General features: G+C 49.7%; 1 non-coding gene across 1 annotated transcript; it reads left to right on the forward strand.

The window, feature by feature from the left end:
• The first annotated feature begins 5684 nt into the window (after positions 1–5684).
• On the forward strand, positions 5685–5809 carry LOC142804345 (U5 spliceosomal RNA). The gene has a single exon (XR_012894612.1). It is a non-coding gene; the product is annotated as a U5 spliceosomal RNA (small nuclear RNA).
• The last annotated feature ends 9983 nt before the right edge of the window (positions 5810–15792 follow it).

Raw genomic sequence — 15792 nt, forward strand, 5'->3', positions numbered from 1 at the left:
AGACGACAACCAGCAGAGGGCGTGATGGTCAGTCACGACATCAAATGTCCGACCATATATGTAAGGTCTAAACTTAGCGGTTGCCCAAACGATGGCTAGACATCCTGTCTCCCTGTCCGAATAATTACTTCAGCTCTGGTCAGAGTGCGACTCGCGTAAGAAACGACGTACTCATCGAAGCCAGACTTCCGCTGCGCAAGGATAGCGCCAAGGCCGACTCCACTAGCGTCCGTGTGGATTTCGGTAGGGGCATCTGGGTCGAAGTGATGGAGAATTGGCGGCGATGTCAGAAGATGTCGTAATTTCGCAAATGCGTCTTCACAGGTGGACAACCATGCCGAAATACTTCGGCTGTCAGCAAGTAGACGTGTTAAAGAGATCATGATAGATGCGAAATTACGAATAAATCGTCGAGAATACGAGCATAGCTCTATAAAGCTCCGGAGTTCTTTGAGTGTCGACGGCTTAGAAAACTCGGTGATGGTGCGGAGCTTGTCTGGGTCTGGTAGAACGCGGTCCTTGCCGACAACCTGCCCTAATATTGCGAGCTTCCGTGTGGCGAAGTGACATTTCTTCAAATTTAGTTGTAGCCCAGCCTGTGTGAGGCATTCCAGGACACTTGCAAGGCGCTGGAGATGGGTATCGAAGTATTTTGAAAAAACCACGACGTCGTCCAGATAGCAAAGGCCCATATGTCACTTGAGACTTCGAAGTATGTTGTCCATAAGACGTTCGAATGTAGCCGGGGCATCACAAAGGCCGAACGGCATCACGTTAAACTCGTACAAGCCGTCAGGAGTTACGAACACAGTTTTGGGGCAGTCGGCTTCATCCATAGGTACCTGCCAGTACCCCGACCGAAGATCCAGTGAAGAGAAGGACTCCGCTCCTTGCAAACAGTCGAGCGCGTCATCAATTCTGGGGAGCGGATAGACATCTTTGCGCGTTATCTTGTTAAGGCGCCTATAATCAACACAAAAGCGGATGCTACCGTCCTTTTTTTTCACGAGCACCACCGGGGATGCCCAGAGACTGTGGGACGGCTGTATGACTCCCCGGCTAAGCATGTCAGTCACCTGGTCTTCAATAATCCGATGTTCAGCTTGAGAGACGTGGTATGGACGCTGGCGCAGGGGTGCATGGCTGCCGGTGTCTCTATGATGAGCGATCGAAGTTGTTCTGCCCAAACTGGGTTGCTTGTAATCGAAAGACATACGAAAGCGGCCGAGAAGCTTCAAGAGTTGCGTCCGCTGAACGCTGGGAAGGTCCGAAGCAATGAATGGAAGGAAGGCATCTGGAGTAGATGTGTTGGCCGTGGTATCGAGATTAACGCTCGCGACATGGAGGCTAGCTGTGCGACCAGGTAGCGAGTTAGGGCAGACTGAATCAATCTCCTCAAGTTGCCCTATACATTCTCCGCGGAACATAGTGGTTGGGACCGAAAGCAGGTTCTTGACATAAATGGTTGCGGAGGAGTTTTCGATCGTGATAAGAGCAAATGGGAAAATAAAGTGCTTAAGGGAAGTTCATTTCGCCCATGGTGTAAACAAGGCGGTAGAGAAAGCATAGTCGCAGGAGATTGGCACAATAGCAGACGACATAGTTGGGATGTCCCTGTCCTCGGCGATGACGACACGAGAAAAAGATGGCTTGGCTGGAGCGATGTCCGAGATGGCTGATAATTCAAGCTCGGCACGGGCACAATCGACAACGGCAAGATGCATGGAAAGAAAGTAGTAGCCCAATATAACGTCATGCGAGCAGTGCGGAAAGACGACAAATTCAATTGATTGATTTGATCGATTTGTGGGGTTTAACGTCCCAAAACCACCATATGATTATGAGAGACGCCGTAGTGGAGGGCTCCGGAAATTTCGACCACCTGGGGTTCTTTAACGTGCACCCAAAAGACGACGAATTCAACCACATACAAAACGTCCTAAAGGAGTAGACGAGCTGTGCACGTGACGGAAGTTTGTATGTGATGTGCGGTCGCCTTACGGAGAGAAACACCAGAAAGCGGAGTCGTAATCTTTTTCAACTTGCGGCACATTGCTTCGCTCAACACGGACACAGCAGCTCCAGTATTGACTAAGGCGGACACGGCAACACCTTCAATGAAGATCGGGATTTCGTTTGCAGGTTGGGAACGAGGTCTTGTAGATGTCGACAGTGGGGCAGTTCTTGCCTCGGGAACTGCGGTGGTCAGTTTTCCGTGTGGACGGGCAAGGTGCGTCGAAGCATTGGTGATAGCGAGCGCCGGCGCGGGGAGCGTGATCGAGACGAGTTGGACGTGCGGCGGTTCAACGATGAGGTGTTTGAAGGAGCGTGGGAGGGTATTGGCTCTTGCTGCTCTGTATGGTCGTAGCTGTATTTGGCTCCCTACGGCAGTTGGACGAAGAACGCGGCGGCGGAAGAAACGCTCGACATGCCCGGATAGATCACAGTGATAGATATTGGTCGGTTGTCCAGTGTGCGCCAAGGATTATCGGGACGGGTGGCAGGACGTCGATAAAGCGGAACTTGCGGGCTTGTCGGCGCCTGCGGTGCGTAGAAGAATTGAGGGCGTTGAGGAGGGTTTGTGCTGTATGGCACTGCATGTGAAGGCCTTCTCGCGACGTCGGCATAGGTCAACAGCGCTGATACAGGTGGTGGCTGGTGCGCAGGCGGAAGAGCTTCGGATACTTGTTCCTCAATTGTTTGGCACAGTGACGAGGGGAGTCCATGACTATTGCTAGGGAGAAAAGGAGCAATAGACAATTGACGGGCAACCTCCTCGCGAATGAACTGTTGTATTTGGTGCGTCAATACTACCGGACCTGGGGAGATCGCACCAACGTTCAGTGCTGACGTGCTGGTCATGTCGAAACTGTGATGTCGCATGGAAATGCGCTGCTTTCGCAACTCGTCGTAGCTCTGGCAGTGCTAAATGATGTCTGTGACGGTTAGAGGAGATTTCGCCACAAGCATGTGGAACGCATCGTCCTTGATGCCCTTCATGATATGCTTGACTTTGTCGGCATTGGACATGGCCGGATTGAAGCGCCGGCAGAGGCCTACGACGTCCTCAAAGTAAGACGTGAAACTTTCTCCTGGCAACTGGGCACGATCACGCAAACGCCACTACGCGCGGAGCTTGCGCACTGCTGGTCGGCCGAATACTTCTGTGAAGGTCCTTTTGAAAGAGGCGCAGGTGGTAATGTCAGCCTCATGGTTGTTCAACCAAAGTTTCGCGACACCCCTCAGGTAGAAGTAGACGCGACCAAGTTTGTCGTTATCATCCCACCGGTTGTTGACGCTCGCTTTTTCAAACGAAGCGAGCGAGTTCTCGACGTCCAGTTCATCAGTGCCGTTGAATAGAACTGGGTCGCGCTTTCTCGAAATACCGGGGCAGCGGAGAGCGGGGGGTGTGGCAGCATTGATCTGTGCTGCAACGTCGTCAGGCATGATGGACGGTGGAGGTAGAGTATGGCTACGGAGTTCCAGGGTGAAAAAAAGAACCAGAACCTCCACGACTTGATAGCACGCGTTGAGCGTTGAGTCCGTGACGCGTTTATTAAAAGCGGACATAGGTCAAGTGCTCAGCGATCCAAATCGGAGCTGTCACGAGCACGAACCACGGTTCTCTTCCTCGTCTTTTGCAAGCACTGCTAAATGCACCTTATCCATTCTACAAAGCAATAAATTGCACAACATTACGCACCACCTTGGAGGTCAAAATTACCGGCACCACCTTGGAGATCAAAATGTTATACTTGTTACACGCTACTACAACGGCTACGAAGGACGAAATGGTGCCGCTATAAGGAGCTTCCCCCCTAAAATTGGCAGATCCCACGTACAGTGCGAATCGATGATATGTGAAGCACGAATAAGGAAGGTTGATATGTCACTTTAAAATCATCACAACGTCACGAGGTTGAGGTAAATAATGTCACACATGACTTCCGTGTCATGATTATAGTGTTTGAATGTGTCGTTTACCTTCGTCCTCTATTCACGTCCCGTAGTAACAAATATAGTATATGTGGAGCTAGCAAAATGGCCACGAGCACACTATGAGCATGGTATCTTGTCGTGTTCTTACATGGCACGCGCGTCAGGATTATCACGTTTGCACCAGTCATATAATTTGTCATCCATTGACGTCGCGTAACACCAAATTTGGTGTATGTACACCTAGCAAAACAGCTGCGAGCGCATCATGAAAGGCCCAATATTACCTGATGTAGAGTTGACGCGCGCGCACGCTGGGCACAGCGACGCCACGTTAGCAAAACGTGAGCACTTTATAGTCTGACACCAGGCGCATTCAGCATCCGTCGGCGCGGCCCGATTGACACCGGCGAAATATGCGACTTGCTGTATTTCACGGCGATGCGTCACCCAGACTACACTGCGTCCCCCTCTTTTCGTGACGAAGGGACGCCGGACGCGCTGAAACCCGCATGCGTCAAAGCAACACAGCGTGGTGCGCGACCGGGAGTATATGGCAGGACCGGCGCCTGGCGTGGCAATGCTGGCGCGACGCGACGAAATGAACGCCTGCGAGCACGCACACCGCATCGATATGTATTGCTGCCTTGACTGTGAGATGTAGTCATGTTCTCACATGACACGCATATCATGATTATCATGTTTGCGGCAGTCGTATACCTTCGTCATCCATTGGTGTCACGTAATACAATATTTGTTATGTGTGAAGCTAGCAAAACGGCAGCGAACGCGTCATGACTGTGGCATGGAGTCATGTTACAGGACACGCATGTCATTATTTTTATATTAGGGTCTGTCGCTTGTACTCGCCATGCAATCATGTCATACCATACCAGTTTTACAGCATATCAAGTGAATGAAACTAACGCAAGAGCAGCAAGCCCATGACATGTAAATCATGAAATTTAAGGCATAAATGTCAGGATTTTCATGTTGTCACTAGTAAATATGTCCTTCATAGAGTCATCTTATGCCATACCAGGTTTGGTATTGATACCATCATCGAAACGGCCAGAGAGCTAAAAGTCGTTGGCGGCTAGATAGATAGATAGATAGATAGATAGATAGATAGATAGATAGATAGATAGATAGATAGATAGATAGATAGATAGATAGATAGATAGATAGATAGATAGATAGATAGATAGATAGATAGATAGATAGATAGATAGATAGATAGATAGATAGATAGATAGATAGATAGATAGATAGATAGATAGATAGATAGATAGATAGATAGATAGATAGATAGATAGATAGATAGATAGATAGATAGATACGCTCAATGTCGCCGAAGGTCACTAAGAAATGCTTCGTATTAAAAACCGTTTCAGGGACCCTTTAAGGAGCTTAGCCCCTAAAACTACAAAATACGAAGCGCGCGAAGTATGAAATAGACGCGTGCTCACATGCCGTTACTGCGGCACTTACAAACTTTGATGGAAGTGTACACGGCTGCAAGCATTTCTCGTCAATGTGGGAGCATAAACTGAAATAAAAATGGCTATACTTGACAACCGTTATTTAAAAGGTATGCGTTAAAATTGTGAATCGTGTAGAAAAAATCCATGACAACACATATGCATCCACATTAACAGCCAGAAACCTACAAAAAGCCTCTAAAAAAACTTGGCCAAGTGCTCTGGCCATTTTTCAACAACCCCGGAATGTAGACGTTGGACTAATCAGTGCTCAGGTCCTTCCTCAGCTGGTCGAATCAATCTTTCGCCTTTTACTAAAGATTGCCGTGGGGAAGGACAACTAAATGAGCCTATAGGCAAATACTTGTGAGGCCTTGCCCGTTTGGGCGAGGCCTACTGTACAAATCAAAAAGAAGAATTCGATGTCTGCGATATACCTTCGACCCGATGCTGGGTTTTGCGGTCGTGACAAGTTGCCTTGCTTGACTGCACATCAGAAGGTAATGGCGGCGCTTCGTTTCCGCGACTTTCATGACCGGAATCGCTCTACCATTGTGGCGGACTTGTTACTGATTTAAAGGGTCACTCCCCAGGTTTGACAATTTGAGCTGACAAGTGCAATGCGTACAAGGGGCATTCGCAATGACGTCTACCAAATTGTGCACTGCTACGCGCCGAAAAAATGGGTCCAATTTCAAGGTGAACTCTGCTACGCTTCCTTTCGTGGGCGTGCAACCAGAGAAAAAACACTTTTAGCTGGGCACACGTAACGAGCATAAACGTACGCGGCACGATACGTCGCGGACGCTGCATGCGAAGCGCTCAACGATACCTCTGGTTCATCGTACCAAGATACGTTTGGTTCAACAAGACGTACGTTTTCAGAAATAAAACAGCGACAGGTCCAAGCACTCGCGCACACAGTGCACTGTAAATCGTTCTTTCAGGACTTCCCTGAGCCGCCAAGCATTCTCTTTCCACTGCTCCGGATGCCTAAACGGATTGCTCGTTTCTACTTCCGCTAGCAGCTCAGCATCGTCCTTCAATGTAAAAAAAAATTGTTCCAAATCTGCATGTTACATCGCTAATGTCGTCGAAAGACGATAGTCTTGCGTCTGGAGTGAGTGAACAAAACGTTTATTTGATGTTCTGTGCAAGAAAATCGGTGAATGGTACTCTTCAGGCGCTGCGTTAGAGTGCCTCCAGCGTATAGACAGATACGTGTTCAAGTTTGACTCAACGGCTAAGGAGTAGCCTGCGCCATAATGGTGCGCCAACATCTCCTTATATATCATATGAATAAAAAAAACTGAGAACGCTAAAGCCACGGACACTCAATAAATGCCATACGGTCTTTGAGTATACGAGAAGAAAGAGCTTCGAAAACTGGACACACACACACACACACACACACACACACACGCACGCCCACACACACACGCGCACGCGTGCGCGCGCACGCACACACACACACACCCACGCACGCACGCGCACACGCACACGCACGCACGCACGCACGCACACTTGAAGATTTTCAAAGTAGTTATTGTATAAGCATGTTGTCACAGAACGAGCGCTAAAAACGGGCGCGCCGCCAAATTCTTGCGATAACGGGCGGGAGAAACGCCGCGAGGTCAAAAGAAAAAAAAAAGAAAAAGAAAGCAAACGTCCAAGGCTCCCCAGGCGCGCGCTCTCCCCGCAGAAGCGTGGCTTCACCGACGAACCTCCTCACCGCACAACGGCGGCCGAGCAAGCACTCGATTTTTCCAGAACGAAAGGGGCGTGGTCATACCGAGTTGACTCATCGGCCGCGGAGGGCTTTCCAACCGTCTCGCCCTCTTCCCAGCCTTCGCTGCGTATCGCGCCGACGAAATGACGAGAAGCGTCTGGAATGTTGCGCGCAAGGTATTTAACCGAGCAGCCGAGATGAGAGATCAGGAGAAGACGGAAGCTGGCGCAAGAGCGCGTAGGGATTCCGCCGTGTAGTCGGCGAAGGTTTCGTCCGTAGTGACGAAGCAGGAGATGAAGAGGATTTCCACCTGAGGGGTGACGACTCGAGCTACAGGCAAGAGTGTGTGTTTACCGCTATCGAGCGAAGACGCGTGGCAACAGCTGCGTGTGGGAAGCCGACGTATTTCGGCGAAGAAGTTGAAGTTTGAAGAGTGGCCAATTGGAGACGCGAGGTTTCCTGGAAGAGAAACTTCAGGGGGCAGCGGAACGACCACAACGCTGGACTTTGAGTGAGTGATTCTCGGAAGAGTATCATTCAGACTTTGGTTCCAAGAACTTTGGACTGAATAGGTTTTCTATCTCTTTAGTCTTTAAGTGTCTTGGTTGTTCAATGCATGCGACTGCATTGTAGTGCGTATTGTTGTCCGTGTCCGTTGTTTCAAGTGTGGCTGATTGTATTGTGTAGTACGTTGATTGATTGGTTTGATTGGTGACATATTGTATGCAACTATTGTGGAGTGTGCATTTTTGTGTATTGTTTTCGATCTGCCATTATTGAGAATATAATTTGTTTGTTTATCAACTCTCGGCTCTGACTTGTTCTTTGGGCCACAGCTGGCGTCCGCTGGCGCGCCAAAAAGGACCACTTCTAAATTGTCCACGCTTTCGTGGTGCGGTTCGGGGGGCCGATACTTCGGCTCTTGGAATTAGCCCGGCGATCGCCTCCCTAATTAACGGGACCGGTGTGACACATGTGTTTGAATTCAAGCCCAAAGTAAAGAGTTCACTACAGCGTAACAAAATAAATAAGCTGATAGTACGCGTTGAGCGTTGAGTCCACGACACGTTTATTAAAAACGAACACAGGTCAAGCGTTCAGCGATCCAAATCTTGTCTTGTCTTGTCTCCTAGGAGATCCAAATCGGAGCTGTCATGAGCACGAACCACGGTTCTCTTCCTCGTCTTTTTCAGGCACTGTAAATGCACCCTATCCATTCTACAAATCGCTCCCCCACGGAAAAGGAGCCATCCTGGTGATAGGTTAAGGCACAGGTACAACTGGTGGGTCATAGTGCGGCTTCAGTCGGTCGACGTGAACAGTCTCACGTGCGTGACGGCGGCGGTCTGCGGATGACTGTACGGGCTCGACAATATATTTTACCGGAGATGCTTGACGCAGGATGCGGTATGGGCCTTCATACATAGGCAGCAGCTTTGAAGAAAGACCTGGAGCTGAGCAGGCAACGCGAAGCCACACCAATGTTCCAGGCGAATATGACGGGGGATGCAGGTTGGCGTTATGGCGGTCCTTTTGGTGTGCTTGGTCTTGTGTAGTTAGCGAACTTGCTAGCTGCCTGCATTCTTCCGCATAGGTGGCGACTTCTGAGAGAGTTGCAGACTCTGAATTATCCGGGCAATACGACAGAATGGTATCCATAATTGAGGAAGGTTCACGGCCATATAGAAGAAAGAAGGGAGAAAATCCAGTCGTGGACTGAGTGCGCTGTTGTACGCATAGGTGACAAATGGTAGTATGCGGTGCCAGTTGGTGTGGTCAGCAGATACACACATGGACAGAATGTCACCTAATGTGCGATTGAAGCCTTCAGTCATGCCATTGGTTTGGGGATCCTACGCACTGGTCGTTCGATGAACAACACTGCATTCACGCAGGAGGCCTTGTGCGGCTTCTGAGAGGAACGTGCGTCCACGGTCGCGGAGTAACTCGCGAGGAGCGCCGTGGCGAAGAACAAATTTGTGATGAATAAATAAGCCAACTTCACGTGATGTAGCCTCTGGCAGCGCGGCAGTCTTAGCATACCGTGTCAAATGATTAATGGCGACAACCACCCAGCGATTCCCGTCAGGTGTGTATGGAAGTGGGCAGTATAAGTCCATTCCGATGCGATCAAAAGGTCGGGATGGGCAGGGCAACGGCTGGAGCGGTCCACTGACGGCATGCGGTGAACTCTTCCGGCGTTGACAATTTCAGCATGAACGCACGTATTAGCGGACAAATCGCTACATTCCACGCCAGTAGTACCGCAGCTGGAGGCGTGCATACGTCTTTATTACACCAGCGTGGCCGTATTTGGGGTCCGCATGGAACGAGGCGCAAATATCAGCACGTAGATGGCGAGGAATGACCAACAACCACTTGCGACCTTCACTGAGGTAATTGCGGCGGTAGAGTAGCCCATCGCGCATGGTGAAATGGCGAGCTGTGCGCCGCAGCGAGCGAGTGGCGGTAATCGGTGCTAGCTTCGATAGGAACTTCATTAAAGACTCTATCCAAGGGTCTTGACGCTGCTCGGATGGCATGTCGGCGTGTGTGGGGAGGCAGAATTGTAGGTAGAAACAGGCGAATTTGCACAGTCATGGGGAAGCGGAGATAGAGAGAGAGCCTCGGCGTCTGAATGCCTGCGCCCTGACCTGTAGACGACGCGGATGTCGTAGTTTTGGAGTCGTAATGGCCAACGGGCTAGGCGACCAGACGGGTCTTTTAGAGACGACAACCAGCAGAGGGCGTGATGGTCAGCCACGACATCAAATGTCCGACCATATATGTAAGGTCTAAACTTAGCGATTGCCCAAACGATGGCTAGACATCCTGTCTCCCTGTCCGAATAATTACTTCAGCTCTGGTCAGAGTGCGACTCGCGTAAGAAACGACGTACTCATCGAAGCCAGACTTCCGCTGCGCAAGGATAGCGCCAAGGCCGACTCCACTAGCGTCCGTGTGGATTTCGGTAGGGGCATCTGGGTCGAAGTGATGGAGAATCGGCGGCGATGTCAGAAGATGACGTAATTTCGCAAATGCGTCTTCACAGGTGGACGACCATGCCGAGATACCTTGGCTGTCAGGAAGTAGACGTGTTAAAGAGATCATCATAGATGCGAAATTACGAATAAATCGTCGAGAATACGAGCATAGCTCTATAAAGCTCCGGAGTTCTTTGATTGTCGACGGCTTAGAAAACTCGGTGATGGTGCGGAGCTTGTCTGGGTCTGGTAGAACGCCGTCCTTGCCGACAACGTGCCCTAATATTGCGAGCTTCCGTGTGGCGAAGAACCATTTCTTCAAATTTAGTTGTAGCCCAGCCTGTGTGAGGCATTCCAGGACACTTGCAAGGCGCTGGAGATGGGTATCGAAGTATTTTGAAAAAACCACGACGTCGTCCAGATAGCAAAGGCCCGTATGTCACTTGAGACTTCGAAGTATGTTGTCCATAAGACGCTTGACTGTGGCCGGGGCATCACAAAGGCCGAACGGCATCACGTTCAACTCGTACAAGCCGTCAGGAGTTACGAACGCAGTTTTGGGGCAGTCGGCTTCATCCATAGGTACCTGCCAGTACCCCGACCGAAGATCCAGTGAAGAGAAGGACGCCGCTCCTTGCAAACAGTCGAGCGCGTCATCAATTCTGGGGAGCGGATAGACATCTTTGCGCGTTATCTTGTTAAGGCGCCTATAATCAACACAAAAGCGGATGCTACCGTCCTTCTTTTTCACGAGCACCACCGGGGATTCCCAGAGACTGTGGGACGGCTGTATGACTCCCAGGCTAAGAATGTCAGTCACCTGGTCTTCAATAATTCGATGTTCAGCTTGAGAGACGTGGTATGGACGCTGGCGCAGGGGTGCATGGCTGCCGGTTTCTATATGATGAGCGATCGAAGTTGTTCTGCCCAAACTGGGTTGCTTGTAATCGAAAGACATACGAAAGCGGCCGAGAAGCTTCAAGAGTTGCGTTCGCTGAACGCTGGGAAGGTCCGAAGCAATGAATGGAAGGAAGGCATCTGGAGTAGATGTGTTGGCCGTGGTATCGAGATTAACGCTCGCGACATGAAGGCTATAGCTGTGCGACCAGGTAGCGAGTTAGGGCAGACTGAATCAATCTCCTCAAGTTGCCCTATACATTCTCCGCGGAACATAGTGGTTGGGACCGAAAGCAGGTTCGTGACATAAATGGTTGCGGAGGAGTTTTCGATCGTGATAAGAGCAAATGGGAAAATAAAGTGCTTAAGGGAAGTTCATTTCGCCGATGGTGTAAACAAGGCGGTAGAGAAAGCATAGTAGCAGCAGATTGGCACAATAGCAGACGACATAGGTGGGATGTCCCTGTCCTCCGCGATGACGACACGAGAAAAAGATGACTTGGCTGGAGCGATGTCCGAGATGGCTGATTATTCAAGGTCGGCACGGGCACAATCGACAACGGCATGATGCATGGAAATAAAGTAGTAGCCCATTATAACGTCATGCGAGCAGTGCGGAAAGACGACGAATTCAATTGATTGATTTGATCGATTTGTGGGGTTTAACGTCCCAAAACCACCATATGATTATGAGAGACGCCGTAGTGGAGGGCTCCGGAAATTTCGACTACCTGGGGTTCTTTATCGTGAACCCAAAAGACGACGAATTCAACCACATACAAAACGTCCTAAAGGAGTAGACGAGCTGTGCACGTGACGGAAGTTTGTATGTGATGTGCGGTCGCCTTACGGAGAGAAACACCAGAAAGCGGAGTCGTAATCTTTTTCAACTTGCGGCACATTGCTTCGCTCAACACGGACACAGCAGCTCCGGTATACTAAGGCGGACACGGCAACACCTTCAATGAAGATCAGGATTTCGTTTGCAGGTTGGGAACGAGGCCTTGTAGATGTCGACAGTGGGGCAGTTCTTGCCTCGGGAACTGCGGTGGTCAGTTTTCCGTGTGGACGGGCAAGGTGCGTCGAAGCATTGGTGATAGCGAGCGCCGGCGCGGGGAGGGTAATCGAGACGAGTTGGACGTGCGGCGGTTCAACGATGAGGTGTTTGAAGGAGCGTGGGAGGGTATTGGCTGTTGCTGCTCTGCATGGTCGTAGCTGTATTTGGCTCCCTACGGCAGTTGGACGAAGAACGCGGCGGCGGCAGAAACGCTCGACATGCCCGAGTAGACCACAGTGATAGCATATTGGTCGGTTGTCCAGTGTGCGCCAAGGATTATTGGGACGGGTTGCAGGACGTCGATAAAGCGGAACTTGCGGGCTTGTCGGCGCCTGCGGTGCGTAGAAGAATTTAGGGCGTTGAGGAGGGTTTGTGCTGTATGGCACTGCATGTGAAGGCCTTCTCGCGACGTCGGCATAGGTCAACAGCGCTGATACAGGTGGTGGCTGGTGCGTAGGCGGAAGAGCTTCGGATACTTGCTCCTCAATGGTTTGGCACAGTGACGAGGGGAGTCCATGACTATTACTAGGGAGAAAGGGAGCAATAGACAATTGACGGGCAACCTCCTCGCGGATGAACTGTTGTATTTGGTGCGTCAATACTACCGGACCTGGGGAGATCGCACCAACGTTCAGTGCTGATGTGCTGGTCATGTCGAAACTGTGATGTCGCATGGAAATGCGCTGCTTTCGCAACTCGTCGTAGCTCTGGCAGTGCTAAATGATGTCTGTGACAGTTAGAGGAGATTTCGCCACAACCATGTGGAACGCATCGTCCTCGATGCCCTTCATGATATGCTTGACTTTGTCGGCTTTGGACATGGCCGGATTGAAGCGCCGGCAGAGGCCTACGACGTCCTCAAAGTAAGACGTGAAACTTTCTCCTGGCAACTGGGCACGATCACGCAAACGCCACTATGCGCGGAGCTTGCGCACTGCTGGTCGGCCGAATACTTCTGCGAAGGTCCTTTTGAAAGAGGCGCAGGTGGTAATGTCAGCCTCATGGTTGTTCAACCAAAATTGAAATTTCCGGAGCCCTCCACTACGGCGTCTCTCATAATCATATGGTGGTTTTGGGACGTTAAACCCCACATATCAATCAAATCAAATCAACCAAAGCTCCGCGACACCCCTCAGGTAGAAGTAGACGCGACCGAGTTTGTCGTTATCATCCCACCGGTTGTTGACGCTCGCTTTTTCAAACGAAGCGAGCGAGTTCTCGACGTCCAGTTCATCAGTGCCGTTGAATAGAACTGGGTCGCGCTTTCTCGAAATACCGGGGCAGCGGAGAGCGGGGGGTGTGGCAGCATTGATCTGTGCTGCAACGTCGTCAGGCATGATGGACGGTGGAGGTAGAGTATGGCTACGGATTTCCAGGGTGAAAAAAAGAACCAGCACCTCCACGACCTGATACCACGCGTTGAGCGTTGAGTCCGTGACGCGTTTATTAAAAGCGGACACAGGTCAAGCGCTCAGCGATCCAAATCGGAGATGTCACGAGCACGAACCACGGTTCTCTTCCTCGTCTTTTGCAAGCACTGCCAAATGCACCTTATCCATTCTACAAAGCAATCAATTGCACAACATTACGCACCACCTTGGAGGTCAAAATTACCGGCACCACCTTGGAGATCAAAATGTTATACTTGTTACACGCTACTACAACGGCTACGAAGGACGAATGGGTGCCGCTATAAGGCGCTTCCCCCCTGAAATTGGCAGATCTTAGATCTTACATACAGTGGGAATCGATGATATATGAAGCACGAATAAGGAAGGTTGATATGTCACTTTAAAATCATCACAACGTCACGAGGTTGAGGTAAATGATGTCACACATGACTTCCGTGTCATGATTATAGTGTTTGGATGTGTCGTTTACCTTCGTCCTCTATTCACGTCCCGTGGTAACAAATATAGTATATGTGGAGCTAGCGAAACGGCCACGAGCACGCTATGAGCATGGTATCTTGTCATGTTCTTACATGGCACGCGCGTCAGGATTATCACGTTTGCACCAGTCATATAATTTGTCATCCATTGACGTCGCGTAACACCAAATTTGGTATATGTGGACCTAGCAAAACGGCTGCGAGCGCATCATGAAAGGCCCAATATTACCTGATGTAGAGTTGACGCGCGCGCACGCTGGGCACAGCGACGCCACGTTAGCAAAACGTGAGCACTTTATAGTCTGACACCAGGCGCATTCAGCATCCGTCGGCGCGGCCCGATTGACACCGGCGCAAAATGCGACTTGCTGTATTTCACGGCGATGCGTCACCCAGACTACACTGCGCCCCCCTCTTTTCGTGACGGAGGGACGCCGGACGCGCTGAAACCCGCATGCGTCAAAGCAATGTGCGACCGAGAGTATATGGCAGGACCGGCGCCTGGCGTGGCTATGCTGGCGCGACGCGACGAAACGAACGCCTGCGAACACGCACACCACATCGATATGTATTGCTGCCTTGACTGTGAGATGTAGTCATGTTCTCACATGACACGCATATCATGATTATCATGTTTGCGGCAGTCGCATACCTTCGTCATCCATTGGTGTCACGTAATACAATATTTGTTATATGTGAAGCTAGCAAAACGGCAGCGAACGCATCATGACTGTGGCATGGAGTCATGTTACAGAACACGCATGTCATTATTTTTATATTAGGGTCTGTCGCTTGTACTCGCCATGCAATCATGTCATACCATACCAGTTTTACAGCATATCATGTGAATGAAAGTAACGCAAGAGCAGCAAGCCTATGACATGTAAATCATGAAATTTAAGGCATAAATGTCAGGATTTTCATGTTGTCACTAGTCAAATATGTCCTTCATAGAGTCATCTTACGCCATACCAAGTTTGGTATTGATACCATCATCGAAACGGCCAGAGAGCTAAAAGTCGTTGGCGGCTAGATAGATAGATAGATAGATAGATAGATAGATAGATAGATAGATAGATAGATAGATAGATAGATAGATAGATAGATAGATAGATAGATAGATAGATAGATAGATAGATAGATAGATAGATAGATAGATAGATAGATAGATAGATAGATAGATAGATAGATAGATAGATAGATAGATAGATAGATAGATAGATAGATAGATAGATAGATAGATGGATGGATGGACGGGCGGACGGACGGACGGACGGACGGACGGACGGACGGACGGATGGACGGACGGACGGATGGATGGATGGAGGATGGATGGATGGATGGATGGATGGATGGATGGATGGATGGATGGATGGATGGATGGATGGATGGATGGATGGATGGATACGCTCAATGTCGCCGAAGGTCACTAAGAAATGCTTCGTATTAAAAACCGTTTCAGGGACCCTTTAAGGAGCTTAGCCCTTTAAACCTACAAAACACAAAGCGCGCGAAGTATGAAATAGACGCGTGCTCACATGCCGTTACTCCGGCACTTACAAACTTTGATGGAAGTGTACACGGCTGCAAGCATTTCTCGTCAATGTGGCAGCATAAACTGAAATAAAGATGGCTATACTTGACATCCGTTATTTAAAAGGTATGCGTTAAAATTGTGAATAGTGTAGAAAAAATCCATGACAACACATATGCATCCACATTAACAGCCAGAAACCTACAAAAATCCTCTAAAAAAACTTGGCCAAGTGCTCTGGCCATTTTTCAACAACCCCGGAATGTGGACCTTGGACTGATCA

Source organism: Rhipicephalus microplus, chromosome 3, assembly GCF_043290135.1.
Source record: "Rhipicephalus microplus isolate Deutch F79 chromosome 3, USDA_Rmic, whole genome shotgun sequence".
Classification (NCBI taxonomy): domain Eukaryota; kingdom Metazoa; phylum Arthropoda; class Arachnida; order Ixodida; family Ixodidae; genus Rhipicephalus; species Rhipicephalus microplus.